Source organism: Miniopterus natalensis, chromosome 10 (genome assembly GCF_054644295.1).
Source record: "Miniopterus natalensis isolate mMinNat1 chromosome 10, mMinNat1.hap1, whole genome shotgun sequence".
NCBI classification, from domain to species: domain Eukaryota; kingdom Metazoa; phylum Chordata; class Mammalia; order Chiroptera; family Miniopteridae; genus Miniopterus; species Miniopterus natalensis.
Genome location: NC_142090.1, coordinates 17,304,913 through 17,318,397, shown reverse-complemented (window position 1 = coordinate 17,318,397; position 13,485 = coordinate 17,304,913). Strand labels below are relative to the sequence as shown.

Genomic DNA, 13,485 nt, shown 5'->3' with positions numbered 1-13,485 from the left:
AAGGCATAGGGATACACCAGTGTCCACGGAGGTGTGAAACACACACACACACACACACACACACACACACACACACACACTATCTAACCATCTGTCTATGCCATATCTTCAACCTCAAGCACATTATTTATACCTACCTATAATTTCAGCATCTTGGTTGATTAAATCAGCACAAAATAAAATGACAGGACAACGAGGCAAATAAAATAAATTCTTGAACTCACTTTTTCTCCACCTATCCTCCAAGGATAGATACTGCTATTGAGAGATACCCTGCCAGCCCCACGGTATTGTGCAGACACCACAGTCACACCACACCCCCCTTTTCAGGTGATCATTATATCACCCTACCTAATGCTGTTGGACGAAAGGGATGCTCAGGACTTAAAACTGTCCTCCACTTCATCTCAACACACACACACACACACACGCACACTTGCCATTAGTTCTTAGCAGCATCAGCCCCAGAACTGATGACCACCTCCCCCAAGTGTTATTTACAGGCAGAAGGCCCTACATAAGCTTAGGTGCCTGAGCTTTCATCTTTAGATATGATTTGGGGGGCTTGAAGGCTTTTATCAAATAGACCTCTTTCTGAAAGAGGTGACTCTGTGTGTCACCTGGCAGATGGTTGAACTCAAGGTCAGCTTCTGGGGAGGAAGTAGAAGAAGCAACCGTGTCCCTAACACATTCACCTCATAAATATCTAGTGAGCATCTACTCTGTGCTAGACACAAAGGCATGGACATGAACAAAATGCATCACTGCCCTCAAGGGTTATGGTCTAATGTAGGACACAGGCAATTACAAATCCCATGTGATCTATGCTAACGCAGGAAGGAAGTTTAGGTGTTATGGGGGCACAGAATCCAGACTTAGAGGGTCAGCAAAGACTTCCTGGAAGAAGCGACATCTAGACTGAAACTTTAAGGATGATGAAAAAGAATTAGCCAAGTCAAGAGGCAGGGAGCATTCTAGGTGGCGAAAACAAGGCAGCAAAGGAAAAGGCCCAGGCAGGGATGGAAAAGCAGAATGCATGAGAATTAGGTGTGTTTCACAATTGTGCAAAGGGCTTGGGGCACACTTATGACCACTTTTAGAGTCCAAAACCTAGTCTAGTATTTTCATTTACTGAACTCCTACCACATGTAAAGACTTTTTGCCAGGCCAGTGTGACTAAGTGGTTGAACATTGACCTATGATCCAGGCGATCGGGGTTCAATTCCTGGTCAGGGCACATGCCTGGGTTGCAGGCTTGATCCCCAGTAAGGGGTGTGCAGGAGGCAGCTGATCAATGACTCTCTCTCATCATTGATGTTTCTATCTCTTTCTCTCTCTCCCTGAAATCAATAGACTTTTTTTTTAAAGACTTTGCTGTTTTGTGTGTGTGTGTGTGTACACCTGCACATTACGAAAGCGTGAGCCTGAAACTAATCTTCCCTGTCTTGCCACATATAGACACTACCTTCTTAAGACTCATGATCCCAGGCTAGAGTCCTACCTGGATGGCAGGTCTGGTTTGACTCTTGGTTGTTATGTGGACATGCTTTGCATTTCAGCAGCCCTGATGAGAAAGTGGGACTTAAGTGGGACTTGTAGTAATCCCTCAGCCACCAGGAGCAGTGGGTCAGAAGTGAGGTGACAGCAAGGTGGTGCTGCACCCATTCTGAGTGTGGACGAAAAAGGGATTTTATGGAAGTAATCTCACATTGTGATCTGATCATAAGTTTTTATAATGCAGATGGGCAGGTCATAGTGGGTAACTTTTTATCACCTCAGTCATATAAATTTTTAGTAAAAGGTTTATCTTTGCCTTAATCAAGTCCTGTCCATTGTTTCTGTGCATCTAGGTTAACACACCTTTGAAATGCCACTTGCAAACCCCTCCTTTTAAAGTGTGACCACCGTCAAGAGAGCACTGAACTTGTTAACTGTCCTGTAATCCAATCCCCACCTTGCTTTCTCCCACCTTCATGTAATTGTCCTTTACTTCCCTCCTTAATTCCAAATGCATAATATAAACTGCAAACTCTCATTTCTTGGAAGCATTTTTCTCCGTCTGTTGAGATTGTGCTTCTGGGGTATTCTCTGTTTGTCTCAAATAAATTTTTTATAAAAATTCCCTACAGTTTTGGATGTTCTTTCTTTGACATGGGTTGGAGAGACCTGGAGATGACTCATTGCTCCCATCAGCAATATGGAATGGTGGCAAATGTGATATTTACTTTATAACTGAGGGTTGGACACCAGAATTCTATCCATGGTTGAGGAGATGATTGGGCTTATTCTATTTAAATCTTTGGAGCTCCCAGGTTGTGCAGGACTAGAGGTTGGGGTGGGTGGTGTTAGAACAGCCAATCTCAATATGCTGGCCTTATAATGTCCATGTGGTGGCTTCTGGGCAGATGGCCCCTAGTCCTGATGCTCCCCCCCCCCCCCCCCCGCCCCCTCGGAATTCAGAGTTGCCTAAAACATCAACCTCACCATCTTTATTTTTTTTTTTAAATAAACCCTTACTTTTTTTTTTTTTAATTTATTGACTTGAGAGAGAGGGAGATAGAAACAGCAATTTGTTGTTCCACTTATGCATGCATTCATTGGCTGATGCTTGTATGTGCCCTGATGGGGGATGGAACCCACACCCTTGGTGTATTGGGAAGGTGCTCTGACCAACTGAGTATCCGGCCAGGGCTGTCTTTTTTAAAAAATGATCATAGCCCTGGCCGGGTAGCTCAGTTGGTTAGGGCTTCATCCCCCTATTCCAAGGCTGCAGTTCGATCCCCAGTCATGTCTCTGTCTCTGTCTGTGTCCCTTCTCCCGGCTCTCTCTAAAATCAATTGAAAAATTATTATAAGCGAAATTAGCCAGGATAGAAATACCCCCAAGGAGCCCCTGCTTCTGAGAAGCCCCTGAAGCCTTCGAGCTGGCTGCTGGGCCCGGACCTGCTGCTGGCCGGGCCGGGCAAGCCCCGCGCCCTCCGCACGTCTGGGAGGCGCCCTGGCGCCCGGCCTCGCCCGGCTCCCAGCCTCGCGGGCGCGGCGCAGGCTTCGCGGGACCGGCGCTGGGCTCCGCCTTCCTCGGGGGCTTTGGGGCGCCCTGGGTTCCTCCTCGGGCTGCTGCCTCGCCGGGGTTGGGGACCATCGCTTTCTGGAGACCGGCTAAGGCCCCGAAGGCACTCGGGGCTCCCCTCCCGAGACCCGAGCAGGGGGCGGCTTCGGGGCTCCCGGGGCTCGGGTCCGAGGGCCGCGCAGACCTGGTCCCTTCCCGCCCTGCGCCCCCCGCGCGAGCGGGGAGGGGGGTCCCGCGGTCGCCCGGGCGGGACGCGCCCCGCCTCAGCCTCGGGGTTCAGGGGTAAAGGTGAGGACAGACCCCTCCCTTCCCGGCCCGGCGGCTTCCGGCTGAGTCAGCCGCGCGGGGGCAGCGCGGCTCCCGCGGCCGGGGGCAGGCTCCCCGCGGGGCAGCCCCGGCGGGAGAGTCACCTTGGCGGCTGGGCGGCCCGGTGGCCCGGTGCACGGACCGATGGCCTGACGGCTGATGGCGCGGGGGCCGCGGGGAGGGGGCGGGCGGGCAGGGCCCGAGGGGGCGCCCCGCGCCCTGGCTTCACCCGAGCCGGTAATCCCCGCACCCCCGGGCCCCAGCCAGTCGGGCGCCTCGCTTAGGTCACCCTGCCCTCCTGGAACGAAATTAGTATTATTCGGGAGCTTGCATGACAAGGATTCCTCCCCCGCTCAGAGCTTCGCGAGCAAAGTAATTCCTGCTGCAAAGAGGGAAGAATTGTCTCCCGATGGCCCTTCCACCTCGGGGAGCGCCGGGAAAGGCACACGGGAGGCTTGAGTAGAAAGGAGGGCGGTGTGAGGGCTCCCTAGGAGAGGGGCTCCCAAGGGGGGTGCGAGTCCCCATTTGGCTGGGCCCTTCCTCCCTCCCTCCCTCCCTCCCTCTCTCTCTCTCTCTCTCTCTCTCTCTCTCTCTCTCTCTCTCTTTCTTTCTTTCTTTCTTTCTTTCTTTCTTTCTTTCTTTCTTTCTTTCTTTTCATCTCATTCATTCATTCATTCATTCATTCATTCATTCATTCATTCATAGCTATGTTCCTGTTTGTCAGAGACCAATTTCCTCATCTGTAAAATGTATAAATTATTATTATTGCACCTGTTTCTTAAGATTAAAGTGAAAATTAAACTAGACCAAAACATGGAGCACCTTTAGCACAGGACCTGGCACATAGTATGAACTCAGTACACGGCTGTAAAATGTGCCTGTCACAGGACAACACTTTATCCCAAAAGCTACAAGAAAATACATCTGGGCAGGTGGGTTTTGTATCAACACCCAAATCGTACTGAGTAGACTATCCCTGGCTTCTCACAAATTACTTCTGTTTCCCTTCTGGACAAAACAGTCCCAACTGAAGGCAAGCTAGGAATTGGGATGCAAAGAGTGTTTCCTAAAACTCCTAAAACATAACCTAATCTATCCTTCCATATGCACATACCCCTCACCCCACACAGACACCCTCAAGGTTTCATCTGAGTCTCCAGAGCCACAGGCCAAGAGGCAACAGGGGTGTCTCCTTGTTGGCTTCATGTAATCAACTTTTAGATTTTTTAAAATCACGGAGTATAGACTCATTCCCTCCTCTTTGTCCTTGCTGCTATTGTCCAAAGTAGAATCAGTTTCTGGAGGCACCAAGCATCGCAGCTGAGTCTGAAAAGATGAATGAGTTCACAGGTAAAGAAAGAAAACACAGGTCATTTCAGGTATTGAGAGGAGCACAAGAAAGGCTCAGAGGCTTCAGAGGACATATTTTGTGGAACAATATGCAGCCCTGTGGAGAGGAACCTAGGTCCCAGCGGAGGCACTATGGCATAGTCGCTTAACACATGAACTAAGCGGTGACACTGCCCAAGTTTGAATTCCAGCTCTATTGCTTCTTAGACGGTTACCTAATTTCTCTGTGCCTCAATTCTTCATCAATGAAGTAAGATCATAAAAGCACCCACCTCCTAGGGCTGTTAGGATTCAATAAATTAATAAATGGAGAGAACATAGAACAGTAATGGTACATAGTAAGTGTTCCATAAATGTTAGATATTTCTATTTACAATTCATATGTAAGCTGTGGAGCAGCCACATTTTTCTTTCACCATTCAACTCCAGGTATACCCTCTACAAGAAGATTTCTTCAATTAATCTGAAATGACTATCCATTGTGTACAACACCAATGCACTTCATTTCTCTATATCGATTTTAACAAGCTCCCCCAACGCTGGCCCAGGGGTTGTTCATATCAACAGAGAGGGAAGTTTACTGCAGCAAATCAAGGAGGTGTCTTGTGACACAATGACTCAGTTAATACACTCAACATTTAGTCAGCAAATACAGGGCGTCCCCCAAAAATGTATATTCACTTTGAATTATTATAAAGTTAGTGTTTATTAACATGCAGTTTGTTTTCAAAACTTAAAAGAATCTACAGAAATGAAAATTTTTTTTGTCAATGTCTGTTTTCAAACTGATGACCATGCTGGTCCAGGTGAAATTGGACACAATGGGTCCTGGCTTCCTGTCACTACTTCAGCCAATTAAGCAGAGACAAGGTTGAATCGTATTTGAGCATTTGTTCCATTATTGCTGGCAATATGGGAGAGCAGTGGGATTTGTCCACATAAAAATCTGCTCTGCCCCTCCCCTTGCTGGCTGGCTGATTATATGGAGATAAAGAAGAAAAGCTGCATGCAAGGGGGAGATGGGGGGGAGGATGGCTGCAGGGCCTGTGGTCCCCGTGTCTCCTTCCAGGATCTTGAAGTCTGACAACAAGGTAGTTAATTTTCAATGGTGTTAAAACCCAACTCCATCGGTTCCTAGGACCTGAGAATGGTCTGCATTCCTAAGGTAAACTCGCAGAGGGGGTTTAGTCTCCAAGCACAGCAACCAAGTCAAAGCACATCCTATCCTTTGTCTGTTCTCAAAATGCATTTTCTTTCCTGAGCAATGGACCCATCCGGGCCCCAAGGTGTCTCCTCTTTTTATAGCTCTGTTTTTCTTCTTACAGCACATCCTGAGTCTGTAGGAAAAACCTTATACTTATAGTTAGTAAACCTTACTATGGTCCTATTCCTATTAGCTGGCCCCCCCCTCCCCTTCACAATCATGGTCAACAGAGCAGGATCAACATCTCTGCTCCCAACACAAGCACTGCTGAAAACAGGGACCAATGGAATCGCAAACATCAAGAATCATTTTGTTTGGTATTTGTGTGCCCTCAATTCATCGACTGTTGCTGGTTTTGTACAGTAAACTTTATCTTTTATGTATCCCCATAAAAAAAGTCTAATAGCACTTTAGGATAAATTTGTTTTTGTTCAAAGCTTAGTCTGGCTTCACCCATTATTTCAAACCAGCTAAACCTGAAAAGGAGTGAAAATTGAGCTATCAGTTGTTAAAGTGTGCATACATTTTTGGGGGACACCTTATATTTACTGAGCACTTACTATGTGCCAGGCATCATGTTTCACAGGCCTTTCCTTAGAGCCCCACTTTATGAGAGAGTTAGATGACGGGTGAATGATTTAAAGGTCTCAAAAAGAGCAACTTTCATCTTTAATACCTGTCTTCTTGACTACTTGAAAGATTTAGCACTGATTTCACTTCTTCATCAAACTCCTCTTAAGGGTGATGCATTCTGATTGGGTCAAGGTTCTAGGTTACCCAAGTAGATGTGTTCTGGGGTGACCCGCGACAGACGACCACCAGAGTTTGTGTTTGAATTTTGGAGCCTTTATTAGCTGGCCAGTGGCTACAGTTGCAGCGTCTCACCCATGTAAGAGCCGAACTGCAGCCCCGACCCTCAGTTCTCCCACATTTTATACTCAGTAACTACAAAGGCAACTACGGTAAAGGGGCTTCTAATAATTTGATAATTTGTTAGGTTGTCAACTTTTGTAACATGAAACAAGGGGGGGACCCTTAGTAACATAAAAGGGATGATTTAAACACAATGTCTTACAATGAGTAATGGGGTTATGCTTGACCGGAGTGTGACTGGTTTGTTTTGTTTTTCTAAAGGACTTCAGAGGGAGCGGTAATTCTTGGGCTGGCTTGTCAGGCCTTGTCCTGTACCATAGGGATCTTTTTCTACCTTTACTGTTAGTTCCTTAGGTGTTCTTCTGGCCATGGTGGCGAGAACAGATGTGTTATCTAACAGCAGTAGGAATTCCATGATCTGATCAGTTCATCTTCTGGGATCCATAAGGGTTTCAGTGGATCTGTGAACCCTGAAAATTATGTGTTTATCTGTACATTCCTCCCCGCCCCCCCCCGGGGAGTTCTATTTCAGGTACTATAAGAACTAGATAATTCAACAATCATCCCAATTACGAAATACCTAAAACATAACAAAAAATTTTTTTAAATGCATAGCAGAGCTTAAAGGGGGAAAAAGGGAAATCTACATGGAAAACAAACAAACATGTGAAGACTCGTGGCCATGTGAAGACAGAGGCAGAGACTGGAGGTACGCTGCCACAAGTCAAAGAACGCGTGGGGCTCCCAGAAGCTGGAAGAGGCAAGGAAGGATTCTCCCCTACTGTTACCGGGGAACCCCAGTGGGGCTCAGGCTTCCTGTCCCTATATCCAATTCAACGGACGCAGGTTTGAATCATATAACGTGTTTATTGAGAAGGCCGGCCAACCAAGAAGACAGGGAGCACAGGAGCACCCAAAACCTGTCCTAAGGAGTGGCCCGAGGGACAGGGTTCTATGGGGCAAACTGAGGCTGGGAACAGAATGCAGCTACGTGCAGTCCTGGAAGTCCGAAGATGTCATTCTTTTGATCTTGGTAGCCTGACAGTGTCTCGATAAGGTGATATCTTGACTCGTTGGGCCGGCCCGACCATGCATCTTGGTCATCTTTAAGGAAAAAAGAAACTTAAATCCCTGCTCACATAAGTATATGTTCTATAATTTTATAAGTAATATAATTACATTTCAGGTGTTCAATCTTTGAACGTTATAAGTGCCTCTATTACTAAGGCCCTCAGTGAGAGCAGGATCCTGCCAACATCTTTGGACTTGGGCCTCCAGAATTATGAGAGAATAAATTTCTGTTGTTTAAGTTGCTCACTTTGTTACGGCAGCCCTAAGAAAGTAATACAGGTGGGGTGGAGTGGGGTGGAGATAGGGGATGAAAAGGATTCCAACACAAAATGATGTAATTTATACATTTGCAGAAATATGTCCAATTAACTCATTTTTGGACACCAGAAATCTGCATTGGATCATGAGGAAGGAGATGGGAACAAGGCAATGGGGAGGGGATTTCCAGGGGTTGAGGATATCTGGGTCCAGGCCAGGGCTGAACTGAGAACAGAGGTCCAGCGGAAGGCACAGGCCTTAGAAGAGAAGCTTTCCCATCAGCATTATCCAAGAAGTGACTTCGGGGACAGGCCATACTTCTGAGTTTCCCAAAGGCAGAGGTTCTCACTCTCCTCACACCAAGGACTTCATTAATTAGGCTGCATCCATGAATCCATGGTTTGATTTTGTCTCCAAAAAAAAATTGTCTATCAAAAAATTCTGATTAACAAGTGAGAACTAACAATTATTTATTCATTTACTTCAACATTTACTGGATGCCAGGTTTGTGCTACTGGGTGGTGATAAAACCTAAAGGAATTGCATGATCTATTCTTAAGCAGTCTAAGCTTAATTTAAATAAATCTAGTCAAAATTAAATCACTTGACATTTCAGTTAGCCTTGCAACCCTACTTGAGAGGGAGTGTACAGCTTACATCAGGCTTTTTTAAATATTAAAAATAGCTCTGGGGACCTTTTTAGTGTGGATAAGGCTAATTTCCTAATTCTGAAGGGTTAGCAGAGAGCAAAATCTTTTGTTTTCTAACCCTGTGAGCCCTACACAAAGATCACAGACCCTACAAAACAAATAAAACAAAAGCAAGATTTAATGCCACTTCCCATAGACTGGTCAGACCCAGAGGCAATAAAAAAACACAAAAGGGGATACCAAGGATTGACAAGGTTGTGGAGAAACTGGAACCTTCATAAATGCCTGGTGGGAATGTAAATGATGTCCCTGCTTTGGAAAAAAGTTTGCTAGCTCCTCAAGGAGTTAAACACGGAGTTACTATATGACCCAGCAATTGTATACTAAAAGTGTGAATATTATTGTATGTGAATTGTACCTCAATAATAATAAAAAGAAAGTCTCCAGCCCATCTCTGTGCTCTATCCATGCACTGCTCATCTCCAAAGGCTACCACTTTTAACTGTCTCTGGTGCGCCTTTCCAAAGAAAAGCTACATATCTATAGGTATATAGAAACATAGATATTATTTTTATGCAATTTAACAATTTCAGCCTTAGCCAGTGTGGCTCAGTTGGTTAGAGCATCATCCTGTACACTGAAGGGTCACAGGTTCGATTCCCTGTCAGGGCAGACCCAGGTTTTGGGTTTGATCCCCTGTCAGGGTGCGTGCAGGAGCCAATTGATGTTTCTCTCTCACATCAATGTTTCTCTCTCTCTTTCTCCGTCTCTCGTCCTCTCTCTCTCAAATCAATAAAAATATGTATATTTTAAAATAATAAATACATTTTAAAAATTTCACACAAAGGAATATTATTCTGGACATTTCATATAAATGAATTATGCAATACAGGGTGGGGCAAAAGTAGGTTTACAACTGTATGTGAAACAATTTATTCTTATATTATTATTTATTAATTATTATATTCTTTTCCATATGAACAACTATAAACCTACTTTTGCCCCACCTTGTATATGGCCTCTTGGGCCTGGCTTTTTTCACTTAGCATAATGTTTCAAGGCTCATCCATGTTATAACATATATCAGAATTTAATTTCTTTTTTTTAATCCTTACCCGAGGATACTTTTTCCATTGTTTTTCAGAGAGAGTGGGAAGGAGAGAGAGAAAGAGAGAGAAACACTGAGGTGAGAGAGACACATCGACTGGTTGCCTCCCGCATGAGCCCTGACTGGGGATGGGGATCAAGCCTGCAACCGAGGTACATGCCCTTGGCCAGAATCGAATCTGGGACCCTTCAGTACACGGGAGGGTGCTCCAACCACTGAGCAAAACTGGCTAGAGCAGAATTTAATTTCTTTTTATGTTTAAATAATATTCCATTGTATGGATATACCACATTTTGTTCATCCATGCATCAGTTGATGGACATTTGGGTTGTTTCCTCTGTTTGCTTATTGTGAATAGTGCTGATATAAATATTTGTGTACAGGTTCTTATACAAACATGTTTTCAATTCTCTTGGGCATATAAGAGTGGGATTGTTAGGTTATATGGTAACTCTATGTTTAATATTTCAAGAAGAGCCAAACTGTTTTGCAAAGTGGCTCCATCATTTTATAATCCCATTAGCAGTGTATAGGGTTCTAATTTTTCCACAATCTTGTCAAAACTTTTTGTTTTTCTTTCATATTTTAGCCACCCTAGTGATTGTGAAGTGGTATCTCATCATGGTTTAGATTTGTATTCCTAATGACTAACAATGTTGAGCATCTTTTCATACATATATTGGCTATTTGTATGTCTTTTTTTTTGCATGACAAAGGATCTTTACTTTTAAATGATTACCAGTATACCAAGTAATAACATGTGACATGTTCTTAAATTCTATCATCTAGTAATTTCAATTAAGAGATACTAACAGCAGCCCAAACAATTATACTAATATTAGTTGTTCTAACCCTTAGCCAGAAAGGACTAGTTTAAGACTGGCTGCTGCTGTACACAGGTTAAACAACTATTTACCACTTTTTCATAGATAAAGCCCCTGACCTTCAAGAAAGCTTCAGGGAAAACTAATGGGGGAAGGGGGGAGCTTTAGGGGGTAAAAAATTTTTAAAAAACCAACTGACTCTTATTACATCTAAAAAGTGTGATATATATGTATATATATACACACACACACATATATGTATATATATGTTGGTTGAGCTAAAAGGCATAGAAAAACAGCTGATATATACCCATTAAATTTCTAAGAAATATAAGGTAAAAAGATGAAATCTTTGGATAAGCTTTAAGTTTGTACAAAGAAACTAGATTTGCTGTTCTCCACAAAGTATACAAAGACCTACTATAAAATATACCGGAATAATCTAATGCCTTTTCACAAGATTATAACTCAAGCTTTGTAAAGTCTTCATATTCCATGGAGGCATCTAAAATGAGAATCCATGGAACAGGCACTTCTTTCTTCCTCCTCTATCCATTTATGCATCAGTTTTCATGGATTTCTGGCCGGATGTCGCAGACAAAGGCCAAGATGCTATCCAGGACTTCATCCCTGTTCTGCCCAAGGTAGGTCTGGAGGATGGTCATCCTCTCCTAGGTGTCCACCACTTCAGGGTTGCAGCTGCCATGGGACCCCAGCACGGCAGGTTCCTCGGCCTTGAACTCCTCCGCCTGCAGGTGGTACTGTGCGATTCAGTCTGAGCCTCTTCTTTGGTCTGCTTCAACCTCAGGTTCTTTCACTTGCAGGCCTGGGACACCTTCTAGGTGGCCTGCTTCTCGGCCTATAGCAACTGCTGGATGCCCTATGACTGACTGGCCATGGGGGCAGTTTGTATATCTTTTTCTAAGAAATGTCTATTCAACTCCTTTGTCCATTTTTAAATTGGGTTATTTGTCTTTTTATTGCTGAGTTGTAAGAGTTCTCTATATATTCTGGATTCAAATCCTTTATCAGCTACATGGTTTGCAAATATTATCTCCCATTTCATGAGTGACATTACTTTTATTTTTTTAAATTTATCTTTATTGTTGAAAGTATTACAGATGTCCCCCTTTTCTCCCCCATTGATCCCCTCCACCCGGCATCCACACCCCCCCCCACCCCCGCACACACACACTCCCAGGCCTTTTCTACACTATTGTCTGTGTCCATAAGTCATGCATATATGCATTTAAGTTCTTTGATTAATTCCCCTCCCCAGCCCCCACCTTCCCTCTGAAATTCGTTCAACTGCTTGGTTCTATGTCTCTGTATCTATTTTGTTCATCAGTTTATTTTGTTCATTAGATTCCGCATGAGGGAGATTATGTGATACTTGTCTTTCTCTTACTGGCTTATTTCTAGCTTGCTATTTTTTTGCTCGTAGGCACTTAATATTATTTCTTTGACATCTAGCTTACATTAATGATAGAAGGTGAAGATTTACATCATTCATTGCTTCTGGACAATTCTCAGCTACTATCTCTTAGAATATTGCCTCTCTTTATTCTAGTTTTTCTTTACAGAACATCAATTTGATGAATATTAGCCCTACTCATTCTGGTAATTACGTCTCTTATTATTTTCTTCATTTTTGTCATCTTCTGTCCCTCTCTGTTGCATTCTGTGTAATTTTTCAGATTTTTTTTAGTTCACTTATTCTGCCTTCCATTCTATCTAAATTTGCCCATTTAGTTTTTAATTTTGATTATTATGGCTTTCACTTTTAGATGTTCAACTTTATTTGTTTTTAAAAACTCCTTCATTTTTCTGATAGCATATGGTCCTTTTCTCATGTTTTCAATTTCTTCTCATTTTTCTTTAAATATTTTTTAAAATCTTATTTTTGCTTTTTGCCACATTTACTGGAAGGATGAAGACCATTCTCGGCAATCAGACTGTTGACATTTTAGAAAATGTTGACCTCACTCTGAAGGGATACAGTTTTCGTGAAGGGCCCCAGAGGCACCCCCGGAGGGAGTACAGCCACATCAGTGTAGAACTCAGTCTCCTTGGAAAGAAAATGAAGAGGCTCCAGGCTGACAAATGGTGGGGAAATAGAAAGGAACTGGCCACTATTCACACCATCTGCAGTTATGTACAGAACACAATCAAGGGTGTTACACTGAGCTTCCGTTACAAGGGGAGGTCTGAGTACACTCCTTTCCCCATCAACATCATTATTCAGAAGAATGGTTTTCTTGTTGAAATCAGGAATTTCTTGGGCAAAAAATACATGAGGTCAAGGAGTTGCTTGTTCAGTATCTCAAGCCCAGAAAGATTAGTCGAATCTTGAAGGAAACAGCATTGAACTTGTATCAAATTCAGCTGCTCTGACTCAGCAAGCCACACAGTTAGAAACAAGGCTATCAGAAAAACATTGGATGACATCTATGTTTCTGAAAAAGGAACCACTCAGCAGGCTGATGACTAAGATCTAAGTTATCCAGCTACAGAAACAGCAAGATGCCAGATGGTTCCTCAGACTTACGTGTGATATTTTAAAGATGCAATACAAGCCTTGTATTCAAAAAATTAAAGTAGATAAATAAATAATTCATATTTTTTACTCTGTACCTAATAATTCTATTATTGGAAGATGGAAAGGGTCTTATGCAGCTGTTTATTGAGTATGCTGATATTTGCTCATGGAGGCTTTTCTCTTTGCTTTTTGGGGGTGGGTTTTGGTTTGTTTGTTTTTAGTGTTCAGTTTGT

At 43.5% G+C, this 13,485-nt stretch overlaps 2 pseudogenes; one reads left to right on the top strand and one right to left on the bottom strand.

Annotated features, from left to right (window-relative positions):
• Positions 1–11,261: 11,261 nt before the first annotated feature.
• On the bottom strand, positions 11,262–11,611 carry LOC107537345 (V-type proton ATPase subunit G 1 pseudogene; annotated as a pseudogene).
• A 1,032-nt stretch (positions 11,612–12,643) lies between these two features.
• On the top strand, positions 12,644–13,204 carry LOC148092200 (large ribosomal subunit protein uL6 pseudogene; annotated as a pseudogene).
• The last annotated feature ends 281 nt before the right edge of the window (positions 13,205–13,485 follow it).